Below are 21,849 nucleotides of genomic sequence, written 5' to 3'. Positions count from 1 at the left end.
AAGAACAAAGGGTTTATATTTTTCTATTGAGATGTTAAGACTTCTTCCACCATTCCTAATCTTAAGGAGGGTCGAACAACCCTTTGTGTATAAATAGGAAAGCATTTTATAAAAAAAGAAAAAAAGAAGAATGTTTTGAATTGTCAAATGCAGGATAGGGGGTCTCATCAAGAGCCAGCCTACCATTATCATAAGGAAGAAAGTAAAGTGGCATTCCCACTATGGCCACCACACCAGGGATATGGTTCAAGAGGCACATCAGAAAAAATAAAGAGTCCTTGGAATAGGAGGTCTTGTCACGAGCCGGCCTGCCCACCTTTCACTCCTTCCTGGTGAATGGAATTATGATTTAACTGGTTACCAAGCCAGCATAATGACCTCCATTTTGACACTGAACAATACTTCCTAGGCATACACAAAGGATCATGGTTCCATGGGTGAAACAAACAACTCTGCCAAGGTTATGGACACCTGTCGGCAGCAGAGCTCTGTTAATGGTATTGAAGTCACATTTCTTATACACCAATAGTAATCATTAATACCCTTCTCTGTCTTATACCTTTGTAATCTATCAAATAAGATTATGCATATCACTTCCCCGAACCATTAAACACATGAAAATCCATCATAACCAATCATGACGGGAAAAGTAGACAATGATCGCATTACACTTGTTGTGCACATCAACTGTACTATCCTCCCAGCCTCGCATCATGTACGTCAGCTGTCCTATCCTCCTAGCCTCGCATCATGTAACTGCATTTTCTTATTTATTAAGCGATCCTATTATACACATCGATTTCGGTAACCTTCTCCTTTTGTAAACATGGCATCATGGCATACGCTGTTCCTTTATGACCCTGTACTAGAACAGATCGGCCCACCGCTTCTTCATTAGACGGCTGAGGATGGCCTATCACATTGCGGGGGGGGGGGGCTGACTTCAAAATTTGTTGACATACGTGTCAGGCTATTATTCGTCAAACTTGGCTATTATTTGGCAAAATCTTACTTGGGAATAGCAAGGCTTAACGGTACCTTGTTTTTCAATTTGCATGCCTTGTTGTTCCTAAGATATTTTCATATCATAGTCTGCAAACATTAGTAAGATTTGAACGAGCCTTGCGATTTTGCTATTTTCTCTGTGCTTCTAACAGTTTGAATATCCTGTTGTTCCATTGTTGTCACCGTGTTTTTATAGTGCGCTAAAGCATGGGAGGAAGGTCAATTCGAAGAGAACCACAGGTATTGACAGTTTTTGACGCTGCACGGGAAATCCTGGGAAGGGTAGGATAGTTAGTCTATCTTAATCATTTACAGGAATCCAACGAGACTGTGGCAATAAAATTCTTGCAAAACTTGCAAGAATACCACTTCACAGTAAGGGTAAAACACATAGCAGTTACCGATGATGTAATTGCAGAGGTCTCGGGACTACCAGCCACTGGACCTGTGTGGACTTTAAAGAAGGAGAGACTGCAAAAGATCATGAAGATCTTCTAGGATAAAGGCCAGAACCTGACAGTCAGAGGAAAGGGATTCCTACTAGCAGCGTTAGGAGAGCCATGGTCAGAATTGGCAAGGATCATCCAGAGCTACATCAATTGTGAATGCAGGAAATACGTGGTAAGACCATGACAACTTAAACTCTTAGCTGTATTAAAAGAGAAATTCTATATGAACCTACCTACATTTTTAAATTCATTACTTCATGATGTTGCCCAAAGCATGAAAATGTCACAACATGTGGAATCGGTAGTAAGTCACCATGGAATAATACGGCTGATAGTTAGCCACAGCCTTGCTCAGCAGCAGAGCAACTGGGAAGAACTAATTGTTGTGATAGATGGGGCACCGACTCCGCCAGCCCCAAAACGCAAATATACTGCCAATACACCAAATAGACCATCAAAACGGATAAAATCAGATAGATTGCCATGGATTATAGGGAGGTTGGAAAATCGCCAAGGGATTACCAGCTAACTTGTGGAGATAGATGACTCAAGGGATGAGCAACCCCCGGAATTGGAAGGAGAAGAGAATGAGAAAGAAGTGGGAGGAAATGAGGAAGGAGAAATAGAGGAAGAGACCAAGCAGCCTGAGTAGGTGGAGGTAGAGACAGAGCAACACGAAGAGAGCCCATTATAAAATCCATTGCAAGAGGACGAATTGGCCAAAATTCTAGCCAATATGGGTAAATATGGCCAACCTCTCAGCCCGCTGGGCCTCCAGATTGAGGAAAAACCAAAAGAGCATTCTGCTCAGGACAAAAATGCACCTGAAGAATTGCGTGACGGGGAAGAAAACGAAGAGAATCATTCTGCAAGTATGACAGGAGAAGAAAATGATGAAGATATAGAAGGGGAACAATCTGCTCCCAGCCAAACTACACCAGAAGAATTGCATGAAGAAGAAGGGGTGGACAAAAAAGTTACCCAAGAAATAACAGAGCCAGCTAGGGTTTCTACTCCTGAGCAACCTGAACAAAACAGTGAAGGAACACCCCAAGAGGAAAACCAGGGAATTGGCTAAGATGACAGTCCAGGCCGAGTAAATAGACAACTGTTCCTTATAAGGAAGCAGAAGAAATTAAACGATTATGAAAACAACAACAAAGATTACTAAATGTGATAGCTCGACTTCGACAGCAAATCAGGGTTTTGAGAATGAGAAATAAAGCAAAAATAACTTCAAGGGGAAGACACGCAACCACTCTGGTAAGACCCCCCAAGAAAAAGGTTCGGAGGACCACTGTTTAGCCTGCTGTTCAAAACCTTGTCGAAGAACAGCCTGTTGTTCAAACCGTTGTTGAAGAATAATCTGTTGTTCAAACTCTTGTTAAAGTGTAGACTTCTATTCAAAAGCAAAAGGAATAGCATTTCACTGTTGCTCATGTTGAAGTGCAAACAGATGATATACCGGCCTGTGACAAGGAAGTTTAGACAGAGGTACAGTCCTCTGAAGGGATACAGACTATAAACACAAGGCGATGCAATAAGAAGATTCAAGTAAATCTTCCACTGGCCACTACTACGTGGGACAATGATCCGAGGAGAGTAACCCTACGAGAGAGTTTGATGCAAGCTCAGCAAGCAGTAGAAAAAATCATGGAACAAACGGTTTCTCAAGAAAAGTATGAAGAATTACAACAACAACTAAGGAATGTCAATTTATCTGAAATCCAGGACTTTGAAGGATGGCAAAAAGAACAAGAAAAAGTCACAAAGGTAACTCATAGATTAAATGTAGTTATCAGACAGATGGATACCTTATTCTCTTTGTACACTGACGTCCTAGCATGTAGAGCCCCTGCCAAGAATTATGCCTTGTTTTTAATGGAACGATATTTAAAATTGAAAATTAAGGTCGTCAAAGCAGGAGCCCCTATACAAATTAATACCATTGATGATTTTATAAATTGTTGTAAGCACTATGGAGTAAAGATTCAAAGACTCCTGTGTGAATTCTATCTGCATAACCTTGTGTTAGATCAAGAGACAGAGAAGAACCTCGGCCCTTTCGTTGGGGATATCCAATTGCAGGCATTTATTTCGTTTGGAGTTAATCAAATCAAATGGCTTAAAGCCTATAATGCCTTCCAAAGACAAGAAAACAGATTATATTTATGGATAAGATCTGAGCCTAAAGATCCATTACAGTTATGGAACAAACACAGGAGCCTCATGAGGACTCTGGGCGTGATTGACGTGTTAGGACCCATTCATACAACAATCAATCAGCAAGGGATAGATAGAATACTTATTTACCATTAAGGACCTTGCCATTGCAGCTGCTAAATTTCGATATGAGACCTCTAATTCGAACATCCAACTCAGGGAACCATTAAATTATGAGAACTTTAAGTTAGTCACTGATCGCTTGAACCTTTATGGAAAAATTATCTTGAGGGCAGGGCTGTCTTGGTTAGGATATAGGTTTCAAAGTCCGATTATTTGGCACCCTGCACCTGGATACTAAGCCTTGTATGAAATGCCTGAGGGTCAAACAGGCCATCCTTTTGAGCACCTAGTTAGGCATCATGGCTGTAGAGCACCACATGAGATCCCATCTCCAGCCTACTCTCTCAGTGCCTTACATGTCAACTACAGTGTTTTCATGAGGGCATGAAAAAGGGTAAGAAAGGGGGTGTGTGGAGTACTAAAGAAGGTATGTTTTTATTGACTATTTTTTCATCTTTTCGTTAGAACTCGTAACATCTTTGCATAATGAACTAGGTAGATAATGGGAAATCATGACAAATCTATAAGATTTATATGCAACATTAAACGCTAATAATTTCCATTTCTTATGCAGGAAAGGGGAAAAACTAAAGATTTCCGCTCCAAAGAAAAAGACAGGGCCAAGCTAACCGCTGTCCCTTTGGCGGGAAACCATATGCAAACAAGACAATCTAAATTAAAACATCTCATCCAAGGAAAGGAAAAGGAGATATCAACTCAGCACAAGAAAAAAACTGGATAACTGAGCATTAATAGCTTGGCGAATCCCTCAGGATCCTTTGATCCCTCAGGATCATTGCTTTAACTATTTTCGCATCCTTGATATCTCCACTTCAGCTGTTATAAGTAGGGGTAGCACTGCTAGCCCGAGGGGAGGATATTGTTAATTTTTATGTAATTTTGCTCTGTATTTGAAACTTTGATCATCAACTCTCGTTGAGAAGTGATCCACTGTAAATCTGTCTTAATGCTTTAATATAAATTTGGTTGCAGTTTCATCTTTGATCGTGGAATAATTTCAAGCGGTGTGTCTCTGGAGGCTAAGGGCCCAGCCCTGGTGGAACACTTGCTCCTGTACCACTACCTTTAGTTTGTGTTTGGTTTTCATTATCAGCTTTGATCGGTAATCTGGTGTGTTTTGTTATTTTATATCACAGCTTTGTTATATTTACAATATTATTCTCTGCAATAGGAAGGTTGTATTGTTCATTCTGACCTTATAACATATTACCGTTCCTTTAAGTCATTAATGTAACATTACTGTTCTTTACAGAATGCTATTTCTGTTCAATTGTAGAGTAATCAGGTTGTAATATTCTTAAGTTGGTATTACTATATTCGTCTATGGTTTATACTTCATTACGATTGTTGTTCAATTGACATTGTTGTTCCATTATGAATTGTGATCGTTATCCTTTCTAACTGAGATCAATATTTGTGGTGTCAGACGCAGATTATTGTTTCTCTTAATATCTTTGTATTCTGTGTGTGTTACTTATTTCGATACTGTATATTCACAATTGGCTCTAAGCACTATTCTATATTTCGTTGGTAATTGGTTGCCATTCCATTTCTATTTGCCGTTCGATTTATCTTTTAAGTAAAGATTGCCATCTGATTTCTATAGGATAAGATTGCTACACTTGTTCCTGCAGATTAAGATGTTGCTATTCATCAGATTTAGTTGTTGTTACATTTCTTAGTTGTTGTTCCATTTCATGTTATCTGCGTTATTATTGCTTTGGTGTGTAGAACGATCTGAAACTGTAGTGGGCATTGGAATTTTTTGTCTATTCTCCAGATTGATGATCTGTTCCTTGATTACCTTTAGTTACATCAGTTTCCAAAGGGATGAGTTATTGTTACTAGACCCTTGACTGATAAATTTCTTAGTTTTCTGAGTGCATGATTTAGTTTTTGAAGTATTTTGTTGTAAGTAGATCTTGTTTCAAGCATCAATTTACTCTTGTATTTTGTTGAGCTATACTACTAGCATTACTCTAACAAATGACCGTCTCAACTGAGTACACTCTTTGAGATAACAAATCGTTCCTAGATTGACAAGTTAATGTGAGGTAATTAGAGGTGAAAAGATCCTTTTTACGGCTCGACAAAACCATCGACTAGACATGAAACAAGAAACACATAGTCCAAGATTCCACACTATCTACTCAGGCAACAAAAGGCTAGACCCAAGACTTGATATAACTAGAATATCTCTCAACCTTGGCACAACCATAACCCCCAATTGATTACCAAAGACATAATCTGAATGCCGGAAAAAAAAAAAAAAAGAAGAAGAAGAGAACAATACGGAATCAACCTTAGCCTCCTTGCCTGCATTACTAGTGATTACTCTCCATTGATTGGCACTATCAAAATCTAGAGACCACTGCAAGAATTCCACACACCGGCGAAAAAACACTCCCACCTCCACTTCACCAACACCAAAGAATCACAAACCTCGCCACATAAGAACCAGACACCCATACATGTGGCCCTTTCACAACATCAGAAGTTTGTGCTTCCACTAGTAGTAGGGAGGTTGGCTCCTCAACCTTGCCTATGCTCTGGACGTCCACACAAAAAACACAAAATAAGGTTACAGGTATGGTTAAATAACTGTAAATGATCATTTGGTGGTTTACATGTAGAAGCATATTGGGAGTGAGCCATGTCCCCTACTCATTAGTGTGCATCACGTCGTGGGGTGGAAGGCTCAACTTCCAAGACACCCTCTCAAACTGTGATCTCACCCCCATCGAGGTGTTATCACTCAGGTTGTCCTTAAGCTCCAGAAAAGATACGGCCGAGGTAACCACAAACCAACTTTGGACTGCAGGTTCTAGCCCACCTGCAGTCAGAGAGGGCTCTCTCTTTCTGATTTAGCTTTGTTGAAAATGATATTAGGCTAGCTATTGGGTTCAGGGTTTTTTTGTTCTGTTTTTGTGGGAAAATTGATGTTTCAGGTAGAAAGGCAAAGCATAGTCTGAGGGTTTCAAACCATTGGGCGTGGAGTCGAGGAGGAGGACTGCTGGTGCATTTCCTTGGTCACAATAAGGGAAGGTGGAGCAAGATAGCTGCGCATGAAACAATGTTTCAGGTTTAAATGACGGAATGAATGCTAAGTAATGAGAGGCAGTTAAGAACCTCTCAATCAGCTTAACAGATGGAGGTAACAGAGCTCTAACTAGGGGCATTTAAGAATCCCTAGATAATTGGAAAAAATAGGTGAATCGAGGTAAATATGAGCCAGGAGGAATTCATATTCATAACCAATTCATTCAGAGGAAAACATAAGGAAATAGCAGAAACTGAGCATAGAGTGCATTTAAACAAATTCTAAGCTCTTCTTTCTTTCTGCTATTTAGATAGTGGTGAACAATAAAATAGAGGTAAGATGCACTTATTGTTTCAGGCTGCAGCACAAGAATTCCATCTTCATATCTTCAAAAAATTCATTAACAACAGGGAGTTTTCTCTCCAAGCTTTCAACAATCTTTGGTTATAGAAAAACCCAGGTATACAATGCAAGTCTCTAGTGAAAATTCTCAATTGACCAACACCTGAAATGATGTAGAGAGAGGTATATATAGGGAAAAACTCTCTACAACTACTTTAATTACAACTTGACCTAAACAGGTCTGAAAGAAAGATGATTACTTTAACCTAATCCTATCCAGAAATAAATGCATAAAAATATCTCAGGCTGCGCTGAGGGCTGCCGTATCAAAACTGAGTAAATGATGTAGTCCTCGGTGTCTTGGTGCAGTGTTTTCTACAATAAATGTGTATGGGTTTCTTCTTCTTTGCTGTCTGTCTGCATTTAAAGCTTTAATTGTGATTTGAGGGCAAGGATGGGCTTACGCCTCTTGATTTGACTTTCTGGGGGGCTCATCAATGTTCAGGTGCTTCGAGCCCCTAAAAAATCTTGACTGATACTCTTTGGCTCTTCTTCTCCATTTGATACTCTTTGGAAAATGAATTGGGTCACTTTTCTGATGTGCTATGCGTTAAATCAGCATTTAATGGTCGTTGTTCGGCTCTGTCTTCCTTAAAACTGTCTTCAGCTCCTTCCTGAATGCTTCGCGAAGGAAAACGGGTATTTCGGCGCCTTTCGGACTCGCTGGGGGCTGCGTAATGAAAATATTCCCTAAAGATTCCCCATTCAGGCCTATTTTATCCAGCGATGTGCAATTTGCGCTAGGCGCAAATTGCGCATCAAAAACTGCCTCAGAAACTGATTCCGGGGCTCCGGGGTGCGATTTTCACCCTTCGCGCCAAAAACTGATGATGACGTCAGCATGATGTTAGCAGGTGGGACCTCGTACGGTGGATGACGTCAGTGATGATGTCACGAGGAAAACGAAAAATTTATTATTTATAATAATGAATTTTTTTTTTTTAAATATCATAATATTTTATATTGCATAAGTTTATGAAAGTGGATTATATCTGATGGTTAGCTCAATTGGTCGAGTCTTTGTCATTAAAACCACCTTTGCTATTGGGTGATCATAGGTTCAATTATCTTGGCACCCTTGGGGTTAGAATTTGTTGTTGAGATAGAGGAAGTGATCCCTTCAGGTGGATCTTCCTAGTACAAGTATTATGTGGATGTAGTAGTCACCAATCTTCGAGGTTCGTGAAACACATATAAAACATGTTTATGAAAGTAGAGAATATTACTAATGTGAATAGAGTGTCATGGTAATATTAAAAAAATAATAAATATTTTAAAATTAAAATGTACTTATTTAATGATATATTTTAAATATTATCTCCAACAAATTGAAGATAAAATTGAAACAATTATATTTTGTGCTAAAAATGTTATATAGGATTTTATATTATATAATACTAATCTTTACTATGTCGATATATTAAAATTTATTTTAAATATTAATGAGTATCAATTTAGAGTTCTATTAATATCTCCAAAATTAACTTCTTATCAATTTCTATTGATAATTATATTAACATATTTTCCTAAATCGGTTCGATCGAATTATGGAAACTGAAGAGTTTTTGACCATTGGGCAAGTCTCAATTCACATAAGAGATTCTATAGAGCCTTGGGGGCACCTTTAGGTAGTGGTCAAATGTGTGGTTATGCCAGAGAGACGATATTAAATGATTTTGTGATTCGTGGAAACATAAGTGGATCAAAGGCCACCCCCATGTCCTCCATTGAAAGAAGGTAACAATAAGAAGACATCTTGTTTAGAAATAAAATAGTTAAAATAGGGATAAAGGAATACAAATTTTTTCCACAACTTTGTGCTTGAACACTGCCACAACAATAACCATTCCTCTCTCAAAATTCACGATGGATATAAGATCCAAGACCATTAAGACATGACCCAAGAATTAACCAACGACTTTGCAAACATCTTTACAGACCCAAATCCAAATAGATCATAGGACGTCAACAAAATCATGGAGCATATTCCATCTAACGTAACCAAAAATAAAAATGGGCCATGCCTCACAACAAGGCCATTGACGACATAGATTTTATGGTCAAAGAATGCCCCCAACAATGCCATGAGCCCTAATGATTTCACCACATATTTCTTCTAGGTTTGTTGGTCCATTATGGGTAACTCTAGGGAGTGATGGAAGAATATCAACAATCAAAAACCATACTCAAAGCCTTGAATGCAACCTTCCTCACCTTGATACCCAAAAAGGATAAAGTTTAAGAACCAATCCGTTTCAGACCCATAACATGGTGTAATTTCATCTACAAGTTAATCACCGAAAACATTGCTAACCAACTCAAGCCCATCTTACCTAAGATCATCTCTACTGAACAAAATGGTTGTGTGGAAGGCCACAAAATTCTTAATGGGATCATTGTCACTCATGAGACCATTCACTCCTTGAAATCTAGTAAAAAGCCTAGAATGTTTTTAAAACTAGAATTTTCCAAGGCCTTTGATGAATTAAATTGGCACTGCCATCTCCAAATCCTTCTTTCCTTTGGGCTTGATGGAGATTAGACTAATTGGATAAAAAATTTAGTATCCTTAGCTTTTTTCTCCATATTACTCAAAATTTCCCCCACTATCTCCTTCCAAGCACCTATGGCATTAGACAAGGAGGCCTCCTGTCCCCTTTCTTCTTCATTCTTGTTGTATAAATCCTAGGTCTCACCATCAAATCAGTCATTTCATAAAGGAAAATTAAAAAGCTCACACTATTTGGAGAGGGTCCCCCTCTCTCACACCAACAATTGATGGACAACACCATGGGTATGGGAGTTCTAATAGCTCAGGAATCCAAAGTTATTTATCAAATTTTCTAGGACTTTTCCATTTCTTATCGCATGGAAATCAACAAGGCCAAATCACATGTCTTCTTCTTCAAGATACGATTGGTTGTTCAATATCACTTAGCTAGGCTACTCGTCTTTAAAAACAACAAAATCCCCTTAAAATTCCTTGGTACCACCCTAGTAGATAGCTCTGTCAAACAAAAATTGTGGGAAAATATGAACAAAAAAGTCAACAACAAAGTCAATTATTGGATGTGTATATCACTTTTAAAATTTGTGTTATAGACTCTATTGCAGTATCTTTGTTTTCCTCTCAGGGCTCATACCTCCATTCTCAAGTACAAATATATAGTTCTCTTACCTTTGGGGAGGTGCCAAGTCATAGAATAAATGGGCCTCTTTTTCACATGACAAACTGTGTAAACCCACGCTGTAAGGAGGCCTATGCATAAGAGACCCATTAATTCAAGTGATAGTCCTTGGAGCTAAAATTTGGTGGTGGTGGCTTCAAGAGGGATTGGACCTCTATAAATAGATATGGAATAACAAATATGCAAGGAAAATACATTTTTAGAAGCTTGTTTTCTCATCCTATGTTTGAATAAGATCATCCATCTGGAACCTAGCTAAAAAAAAAATACATTCCGTACAACAACATTGCTTCTGGGAAGTTAGGAATGGTCATTCAGCCATATTTTGGGAAGACTCTTACCAAAATTTTCCCAAAATCTAAGAACAAAAATACCTTGGAAAACTTCATCTACACATGAATGAGCTCATCCACTTTAGATTCAAGGATTATAAGGCAGCTCCCACCTACAATAAACTTTAGCAATAGTGTTGGCCACAAGAAATTTGGACCCATGAGCCTCGAGAAGAACTATGGAGAGAATTCTAGAAGTAAATCCAAAAAATATGTATCCCCATCTTGCACCAAGAAGACAATAGAGATAGGGCTATAGCCCTTGAGGCACCTTCTCCCATCTACAAAGAATACAATTTGGAATGTGGATGTCAAGCAATAAGAAAATCTAATATCTAGAAAAAAAAATTGAAAGAGGAAATTATGGCCTAAACTATCAATATTTCTATGGCTTTTGGTCCAAGAGAAAACACTAACCTGGGATAATATCTAAAAGTGCCAATATGCAAGTTCTTCTTGATGCACTCTTTTCTCGAGGAATATGCAAAAACAATGAGCATCTATTCAATACATGCTCCTACTCTTAATAAATATGGAACGTCCTCATGTCCACAATGCACAAGATCAGATAGAGACTCCTTCAACATTTCCAACACCATCGACCATTGGATAGTCCTTTCCTTCCACAATTTGGGATATTTTCTTCTATGATGTTTTCATAATTTCATGAAAAGAGCATGTGGAAACCATATATGAAAATGCTTAAAGAAGAAGCAACATAAAGGAGACTATAAAGACAATGCACACAATATTTGATAATAGAGTTTGTCCAATGTGGACTACGTCTCTGGGCCCTATTTCAATAGTGGGGAGGAATCTTCATTCATATAAGCAAAAGGGAAACTAAGTACATGGAAAAATACATCATTATACCTCCAATCCTCTGAGTGATTTGAAAATCCACTACTCAAAACACAAAAACCATAGCACTAGTAGGTTTGCCTCGTCCTTTTGATACTTTTGACTATAAACATGACCAACTTCTAAAAGGTGCATTTCTTTCTCAAACTTCATGTCCAAAAATTAATGAAACATGTGGGCTTTCCATGAGCCTTGATATTCACTACTTAGATCCACAAATAGACTGCACCACTGAAACCATGCCAAAATTCTAGTTAAAATGAGTATAAATCATCTATATTCCACCTATGTCAACTCTAGACCCCAAGAGAATCTTTACATTCCATAGCAGACTTTGCATGGGAATATTGTAAGGAATATACCCTGCTCAAAAATCACACCCACCTGGTTCCACTACAAAATTATGTCACATCATGGTTCTCACTGGTCTAGGTTCCACTGTCCTCCACGCACTTGGGCTTGTGGTTCCTCCTCTTCTCATGGCTCTGCCCATTGGTTGAATAAATTTTTTGGTATTTAAATAATTCACGGTGGGAAAACTTAACAAAGCCCCTAACTAGGGCCTGTTCATTGGTGCATAGTTCTCAAGGCATTGGGTTGGCAGGGAGGTCATGGTTTCCTATCCTCACCAACCCATTTTATATATAAAACAAATATGCAGTTGGGAACTACTTGCACCATTCGTCGTTAAACTCTAACCACCGACCATTGAAAGCATTAACTGTTGATATATTTAAACAATCACCCATAGCCACTAAATGCCTCTAGTTGGGTTGGTCTAACTAGGCCCTTTTGGCCATCAAGTGGGTGCCATGTGGCACCACTTGATTGGGACACATGGCCCCATACTATTGGGCAACTTTTGTGCTACCAAATTTAGTGGATACCGCCATATTGGGAAGTATCACTAGATTTTACCACAGTTAAGCCTTCTACTAAATTTATTAGACCTACACAAAATTTGACCACTGTTTTGGCCACACCACCAAACTGGAGATGCTCCCAGTATATTTGGTGACAACTAAATCATGTCCTTTTCTCCAAGTTTTGCCACAACTTTGATTGAGCATAAATTTTGAATACAGAATTAGATTTACACACCTTTTGCGTTGTTGGATTCCTTGCAACAAGCTCTTTAACTTGATCCTAGTTTTGTTGAGATTCAAGGATGATGCAGGAGCATTCAGCCCAAGGAAAATCATTATAATTAAGTAGACGTAGACGGGTCATGTATTTCTGGGAAATAGTTTTCCTAAGTCTCAAATTAATGTAATATCTAGGCCTTTAAGTGATTTAATTAGATGTGTGAGAGGAAATTGTAAGTACCCTCGAATAAATGAGGACATGAGTGGCAATAATAACAAAAGAGCCTAAAGTCAATTGGGACTCTTAGAACAGTTCATGATTCTAGGAGCGAGAGAGAGTTTTTAGGCATTAAATGGAGAATAGGCATGGACCATTGAGCTGAATAAGGGGACTTTTTTGTTTGAAACAGAGCGAATGATGGAATGGATAAGTCTCTCGAAGACTTGTTATTAAATGTAATACTGCCACATATGTATTTTGTAGCGAGCTTTAGGGCTTTAGTTGAGTGATTCAAAGAAAGGATGTGATTGGATCCTTCACACCGATCCGATCCAATGTTTCCATATAAATATATGTGTGATGGACCTACGCATTCAATAGGTGATATAGAGAAATAGTTAAAAACTGTGAAAGCATAGATAGATGCAATGTAGTCGATAGGAGGCCACTAACATTGAAGAACAGGCCCATAAGAGAGAGAGTCTCGACATGCAAAATTCTGGTGAAGAACACGTAGAGAGAGGAGATCGATTCAGGAGAATCGTAATGGACCATCAAGTCTAATTGAAGCAGCAGAGTGAAGCTCTGGAGAGATAGCGAAGTTGAGAGTTCGAAGACTTAAGCTCAGATTAGAGTGGCACAGCAGAAAGAGTGAAGGATCAGAATCTTCAGAGGAATTGAAATACAAAGAGAATATTGAAGGAAATGGTGAAAAAACGCAAGTAAAGAGATAGTGAGGAGTAAAGTATCACCACTCAGGAACCCTTAGATCTATGAGATCGACAGTCCAGATCTTATCACATCGGCGGAAACCATTGGGACGAGGACTGGAATGGGCCTCTGAATGGAGCGATTGTGATATTGCGATTAAGTGACAACCATAGGATCTGATGTTAGATTGACTAATTTAAGAGAAGGGATCTCACACTCAATCGGAAGGGTAGCCTCCAAACCATAAACCAATTGGAATGGGGTGAACCTAATGGCATCCTTCACTGAAGTTCGGTAGGCCCATAAGGCGGAAAACAACATCAAATGCCAGTTGGACTTGTGCATGCCAATGGTGCGTTGAAGCATCGTGACCAAAACTTTGTTGACAACTTCTACTTGGCCATTGGCCTGAGGATAATACGGTGTTGAACTATCATGCTGCAAGCCCAGCTGGGTTGTTAACTCAGTCATCATATGATTACGGAAATGAGAACCGTGATCAGTGACGATAGCCTAAGGGACTTCGAATCGTGATATGACATGATTGAATAAAAATTGTGCCGTTGTCTTACCGTCATTAGATAGTGTAGGCATCGCCTCAGCCCATTTCATGAAATAATCGATGACAACGATGATATACCCATGCCCCCCGGCCAAGTGAGGGTTACAGGTCATATAATCAATGCCCAATTTGGAAAAAGGACCGATGGTAATGACAGGGTGTAAAGGAGCAGGAGGCGCACGCATATTCCGTTGGTAGATTTGGCACACACGACAAGAGCGGATGGCAAGAATGAAATCCTTAAAAATAGACGGCCAAAAATAACTAGCACGAAGGATCTTTTGAGAAATAGCATATCCAGACATATGACCACCACAGGCACCAAAGTGGCAGTCATTTAGAACTCGTTCAGCTTCCTCAAATGTCAAACAATGGCAGAGAACAAAGTCAGCGTCGAGATGGTATAGGGTGTCCCCAATAATGCGATAAGGTTGAGAATGATGGTGAATATGTGAGTATTCATCCACTGTGCGCAGTAAATAAATAGAGTAACAACAATGTATAACATCAAAATAAGGATTCAAGAATAGATGCATAGAATAGTCTTCTTTATTAACTTTCAGTTCCAAATAGAGACCCAACTCCGCCCTGCGCACTCAGCTGCAGGGGTCCGTCCACTCAGTTGTGGACTCTACTAGGCTTCTACACACTTAGCTGCAGAGCCTCTTCCTACTACTACGACCCAATACACTTCAACTTTCCTCCTATGCTCTAACCATGCCTTTGCATCTATCTATTACTTGCTTGCCCAAAACACTATCTTTACACTTAGAGCCTCACTCTATTTATACAATCCCATGGTTTGCGGACTAGGGGTAGGCCGACACAAATTTACATTATTTTACAATTCTTAGGGTGGACAACCCTATGACTCATCCTAGACTTTCACACTTCGTGCCTGCACTTCGTAGAGTCTTACAATACAATTGACCAAAACTCGGGCTTTAGGCCCCAAAACCTATTGTGGGGGATCCCATGCCCAACAATTTCAAATTTATATAATGACTTTTGGACTCATAGATTTTTCATTTATGTTTAGAGCAAAGAGCTGTGGAGAAAAACTAAACAATCTTTCCTATGAACAATTGGACCATTCGAATCACCCCAAAGTCTCTAGGTAATCCCCAAATCCTACTTGTAATGCTTTATGATAGTTTTTAAATTTTTTTTCAAAGTTTTGACCAAGGGAAACTATGCCCAAAAATTCAACTCTACATACACGCAGGTTGGATGTGAGTAACCCACATATACGGTGGTCCTACATGCGACTGTGTGTAAAGGGAACTCACGTGTATGCGAGTTAAAGTTTTAACATATAAATTAACAGTTGAAACTTCAATTTCTTGCAGGATGACTATCACTTGGAGGAAGAGAGAGCATACCACTATAGATAATGAGGTAATGAATGATCAAAATGCATTGGATGCTCTGAGAGGCTATGGCTTACTCAAATTCTTCAAAATGCCAAATATGAAAGCCAATACGTGCTTGCTAGAACTTTTGATCCACTACTGGAGCGCAGAGGACAACGCTTTCATGATCGAAAAAATGCCTCTATGGATGGAGGTCGAATATATATATTTCATTACCAGTCTCTCCCGAAGAGGGGAGGTCGTAAACTCAATAGGCAAGACGAGAGGTAGTCTTTCGGTGGAAGACTATGTCCATATATATTGTCCTGGACATGCAGGGAAGATTGGGAGCCAAATTCCAATCAAACATGTGGAAAGTCTATCCTTGAGGATTTTGCTATTTACCATTGCATGAGTAAATGGGTCAGCTTCTCTACATCAGGTGTCACGAGTATCTATGAGCCTAGCAGTGGAATGTATTACCGTAGTATTTGACTAGTGCACACCTCTTTGGACTAACATGAAGAGTTAATTAACCTCTATACAGAAGGGTCAAAGGAAGAATTTTGGATATGGAACCATCTTGTGTTCATTCTTCTTTGAGAAGGTACCTAGGCTATGTCCCAAAGCATTAGTGTCCATCAACAGCCTTAAAGATCCATGAATGGGTAGATGGGCGGACCTGATGAAGCACCTTAGGGGCAGTGACGTGCCTAAAATGACCTCTGATGATGAGTTTGTCACTTAGTGGGATCAACAGATCATTGTGGTCGATGACTACCCATATTCCAGCATGGATTTTTGAGGAGATCCAGACTTAGTGTTACCAACAAATGTGGCATGGGGAGACATAGGCAACAATTTTTAAGTTTTTGTGAGTTTTTTAAAAAAAATTGGATTTTTAGTATGAAATGAACTTAAAAAAATAAAAAATAAATTTGATGAGACAAAATGATGACAAAATATAATGACCATGTTCCAGATGTGGGTCCAGTGAGACCTGATGGATTTCGAAGGCACAGGCATCGTCAAAGAGGGGCCGAAGAGACGACAACGGAGATAGAGAGAGTCCTTTATGTTGTTCAGAGAAACTTGGTGTGACTAACTCATCAGGCACCTATGATAGCTGTAGAGGATCTGCCTAAGGAGATGCAGCGCTGTGTGGTAGGGGTACCATAGGACTGGGTCCGGATACTTCGGCGTGTAGCTAACACTGTGGTTAACGTTTTAACTGCTCATCCTGAGCTAGATCGATAGATAGATCTATGTATGACTCGACATGATTATGGGCATAAGCCCAAATTTTGAGGGCATCCTGTCCCAATTTTGTATATTATTTTTGAACACTTCATCTATATATAGGCGATTTTATGATATATATATAGATTTAATTTTTTTGATGTTATTTAATTTGATGAATGATTAATGTGCCAATCTAATGCTTGATTAGAAATAGAGTTTGCTAATGAATTTTTAGATTGTGGAATGTAAACATATGTGATATAAATAAATGATCATTGCAACACTCTCACTCTTAAAAAATGGCGATATAAATAAGGCTAACGAACCCGATAAGTGTTATTTAACTATGACACCACCAGTTGTGAGTCTAGATAAACTACCAACGAATCAATCCCATAAGATATTGCTTCAGATAGTAAATTAAGAACAACAGTATATTCGGCAATGTTGTTCGAAGCAGGGCCAATACATACTCCCCTCAACACCATCAACTGGCCATATGGATAATAAATCACCCAAGCCACGGAAGCAAGATTCTGAGTGTGCCTACTTGCACCATCGGCGAATTTGAAATATATCGAATCGTCCATCAATACCTGCCAAAGCAGATAAAAAAATATCGATATCAAAAAATGCTAGACAGATATGTACAAAGATATAATATATACAAACAAACAATTGCTCGGTTGAAGCCTACGCAAAATACTTTTTAAGGTAGAGCCCATTTCTGGGCTTTGCCAGCTTGTTCCCTTCAAATTCAATTAATTCATAAGCCCCTTTTTAAAAACACGCTCGAATATAAAGGGACCATACCACATAGATTTGAACTTGCCTACCCCCAGGGCATCTCTGTCTTGGTCATAGACTAAGACAAGTTTGCCTTCATAAAAAACCTAAGGACGAACACTTTATCATATTGAGTTTTAATCCTCTTTTTATGGGCTTCATTTATTATGACTGCATCTCAATGCTGCTCATCAATATGTTCAAAATCGAAGAGGCTTTCTTCGAGACTAGATGTCTTCGGAAGAAGTTCCATAGCTAGCTTAAGGGACGGAACTTCACATTTGATAGGGAAGATAGATTCCAACTCGTAAACTAGTTGAAAAGGAGTAAAACTAGTGGTAGTCTTAACTGAGGTTTGGTATGCCCAAAGTGCTGGATACAACATCATGTGCCAATTGGATTGAGTTTTATCAATTATCCTTTATAGGATGGTCTTAAGGGACTTATTCATAGCTTCAACCTACACATTGGCCCGAGGATAATATGGAGATGAATGCTCCTACAGGAAGCCCAACTTGAGAGCCAATTCGATCATCAGTTGATTTTGGAAGTGACTACCATGGTCAGTGACAATCTCTCTTGGGATACCAGATCGTGAAATAACCTGGTTGAAGAGAAACAAGGTTGTTGTCTCACTATCATTTTTTAAAGTAGGTGGAAACTTCGAAGTCTAGAGGTATATAATGATATCTTCGTACCAGAGATCTTGTGAAGAAATGAGGAATAAATGTTTGTCGGGAAAATTTTCCTCATAAGCAATAGATTCCTCACAAGACAGCTCCAAAATCAATTCCACAAAAACTAATGACTTCTTAGATTTAGCTGACAATAATTCGAGATCAAACTCTTGCAAAATAACAATCCATTGATTATACTTGCCCCCAATAACTTGCCTACTGAGGACAAAGTGAAAAGGATTGACAACCACTAAGATGAACGTTTTTTGAAGAAGAATGTAGTGATGAAGCCGCTGAACAACATGGACAGCCGCCAAGGCCAATTTCTCGACAGGAAAATAGTGTAGCTCAGGTCCTACTAAGCCTCGACTCAAGTAGTAGATTACATGCTCATTGAGAGCATCATCTTCCTAAACTAGAACCATAGTGATGGTTGATTCTACCGTAGCGAGATACAAAAGGAAATCTCTGCCATAATCTAGTGGACTCAATATTGGAGCACATGTTAATGCTTTATTCAAAGCATCAAAAGATTGTTGCGCGAAATTGTCCCATAATAATGGAAATCCTTTCTTAAGAAAACACATAAATCCTTTGGTAATCTCGATGTAATTTGCTATAAGTCTCCTCAAGAAATATTCCTTTCCTTGGAGACTTTGAAGTTGATGAATGGAAGACAGGGGAGGCAACTGAATTATTGCCTCAACCTTGAAAGGATCAACTCTAACAATCCTCCCCTCATGAGGAAAACAGAGGATGCGGAATAATGATCAAACTATGGCATCCATCTCATAAATCTAATTCCTGCCTAAGAGGAGGTTATAATCCAGGTTCGCATTAATGATTTCTACCTCAATATTCACTACATTTCCTGCAACACAGATAGGAAAGGCTAGGATAATCCCATGGGGCCTATGAGAATGTCCATCAAATGCCATCAAAAGAGTCGGTGAAGGAAAAATTGAAGGTGATCTAATGGCCTTCCAACATGACATAGACATCACGCATGTGGAAGCTCCCTCATCTATAACACTCTGAAAAATATTGGTCTTTAGGTATGTGGACTTTATCTGGAAAGCCATATGGTGAGGAAGTCTATTTTTGACATTCAACATATCAAAAGTGAGAACTAAAAAATTCTTTGGGTCTACTGCATTGATTGCTAAAAGAAAAGCACTTCTCTGAGTAGGGCACTACCGGAGTACCTCCAATGCTGACATAGCACAAGAAATTTGAGCCAGATCTTCTACAATCAAGTAGTTCTTGGCTACCCTAGCATTAGGGTTAATAGTAGAGTGTTTTGTGGAGCCTTTCGGTATCTGAGGTATAGGCTCAATAGAGGGCCACTCAATATGAAGTGTTTATGTGGCTTTGGCAATAGATTTAGCCTTAAATGTTTCGGATTCACCATAATCATGTGTTCATGTAGCGACGTGGATATGAGAGCTCATCATGTAAACATTTGACGAATTTTCCCCTTACTGGTTGCCCCCGACGGAGGTACCAACATTAGAATTCGCACCAACAAGTAATTGTTGCCCTTGGGGAAAAGGGTTAGTCATAATAGCTTGGGAGCTAGAGGACCCTTGTTGTACTAATAAGAACTAAGAATCTTGCATCTTGGGGTAGAGGTGAGTTAGATGATCTCCATTGCATAACTTGCATGGAAATTTTACTTTTTTCTTAGACTCTTTCCTACCCTCTCCGGCATCATTGTCGGGTTTGTTTGCATTTCCTTTTCCTTCCCGGTTCTTCTTCTTACATCGTCCCTTCCTCTTCCCATCAAATTTTTGATTTCCTTTGGGGTTAGTGGTTTGGACGATGTTTATAGAGGTAGGTTGAGAAGGTGTAGGTACAGATGGTGCTGCCTGGGTAAAAGAAGCAGTTTGTAGAGACAACTATTATAATTGGTTCAATAGGTTCACCGCGTTAACATCAATCGATCTGACTATACCATTGGCATGGGGACCTGGTTTCGGTTTGGCTAAATTAACCTTATATCTAGGAGCATTAATTAGAATTTTTTGAAGAACCCTAGATTGAGAATATATCAGTTCCAATTGTTGGGATCTAAAAATGGCCTGCTCTTCTGTATAAATGCTAGAGAGAGACACATCGTTTGACATCTCAGGTTGTAATGATTTGAGAAACCATTCAAGAAGGAACTCTGGTGGGATTTCAGCTTTGATAAGCCTTTTCCTCCTCCTCCATTCCTGGGTGTGATCCGAAATGTGAGTTGCAGTGTCTTGCTGAAAGTTAGCCAGAAGCTCAGTTTCGGCATCATATCGGACATGCAACTGAAAAGGGTTCAAAAAGACATTAGCCAAATCGCAAGAAGAAGTATAGGTGACCCCCAGCAACTCTATATACTAGTTGTTGACATTTCTGATTAGGGTGCACTGAAATAACCTCAACCTGATCGAATCATCTATTAGGGAGTTGGATGAGCACCATAAGTGAAATGTGGTTATGTGGTCTCTCGAATCTTCAAAACTCTTCCCTTCGAATTTTGGGATATCCGGGGGAAGTTTAGTTGGGATCGGAGGCCAAGCCGGATTGTACAAAATCATATCATTTGTTAATTTAGTTAAGTCTGGCAAGTTTAACATGGCTAGAAAAGGAAGTCATGGCAAACCTTGGGAAATCCATCTAGTCCCGGTGGGGTTCCAAAAGGTTTGAAAAGAATGACCTGGATTTTAAAAAACATCAGGTTGCCTGAAGTAACTTGTAGAGCCTACTAAACCAAAATGTGCTCCTTGTGGTCCAACAAAATTGTTATGAAACCAGCTCACAAAAAGATAGAAAAGAGAGATCCACGCCTTAGAATTCAGCCTCTTCGAGGGGGCAACCTCCTTTACATTACATAAATGAACAATTCTTGGATGATACAAATGAAAATACCTCCTTTCTATATATAGGAGTCTAAGTGGTCCCAATACAATCAAAGCCTACATAACAATAATATTGTAGGGCAAAACAATAACAATAGTGGGCTTCTATGTGGCACAATAGTAACAATATGGGCACTACATGGGTACATCAATATAAATAAGGGGTATAACTACAATAGTAATGGGGTAATCACTAGTATTATAGGGACCCAACATGCCCCTCTCCTTCAAAAAAGTGTTGTCCTCAACGCTTGAGTAGTTCAGGATACTTCTGCATAAAATTCTCATCCTCCCATGTGGAATCTTCAGCGGATAAGTTCTTCCACTTGATAAGGTACTCTGAAATTGATCGATTTCGTAGCTGTTGAGTTCTTGTTTCTATAACTGCTTCCGGTTCCAATATAATTTTTCCTTCTTCGTCAAGTTCTGGCAATATTGTTTGAACTGGGAGCTTGTCGCCTATAACCTTCTTTAAGCATGAAACATGGAAAACTGGGTGCAATCGAGAAGCTGCAGGAAGCTCCAATTTGTATGCCATAGTACCAATCTTTTGCAACACCTTGTACGAACCATAATACTTTGGTGATAATTTATTATCCTTCTTAGCTTGCTTGAGGGACATTTACTTATATGGTTGTAGCCGTAGGAATACCCAATCACCTACATCAAAACTTCTTTCACTGCGATGCTGATCTGCCTGTTGTTTCATTCTATTCTGTGCCAACACAAGGTTATCCTT

Source organism: Pinus tabuliformis, chromosome J (assembly GCF_031772625.1).
Source record: "Pinus tabuliformis cultivar Carrire ecotype Pingquan chromosome J, CPIR1, whole genome shotgun sequence".
NCBI classification, from domain to species: Eukaryota; Viridiplantae; Streptophyta; class Pinopsida; order Pinales; family Pinaceae; genus Pinus; species Pinus tabuliformis.
The sequence above is the reverse complement of the archived record's forward strand: the minus strand, read 5'-3'. Positions refer to the sequence as shown.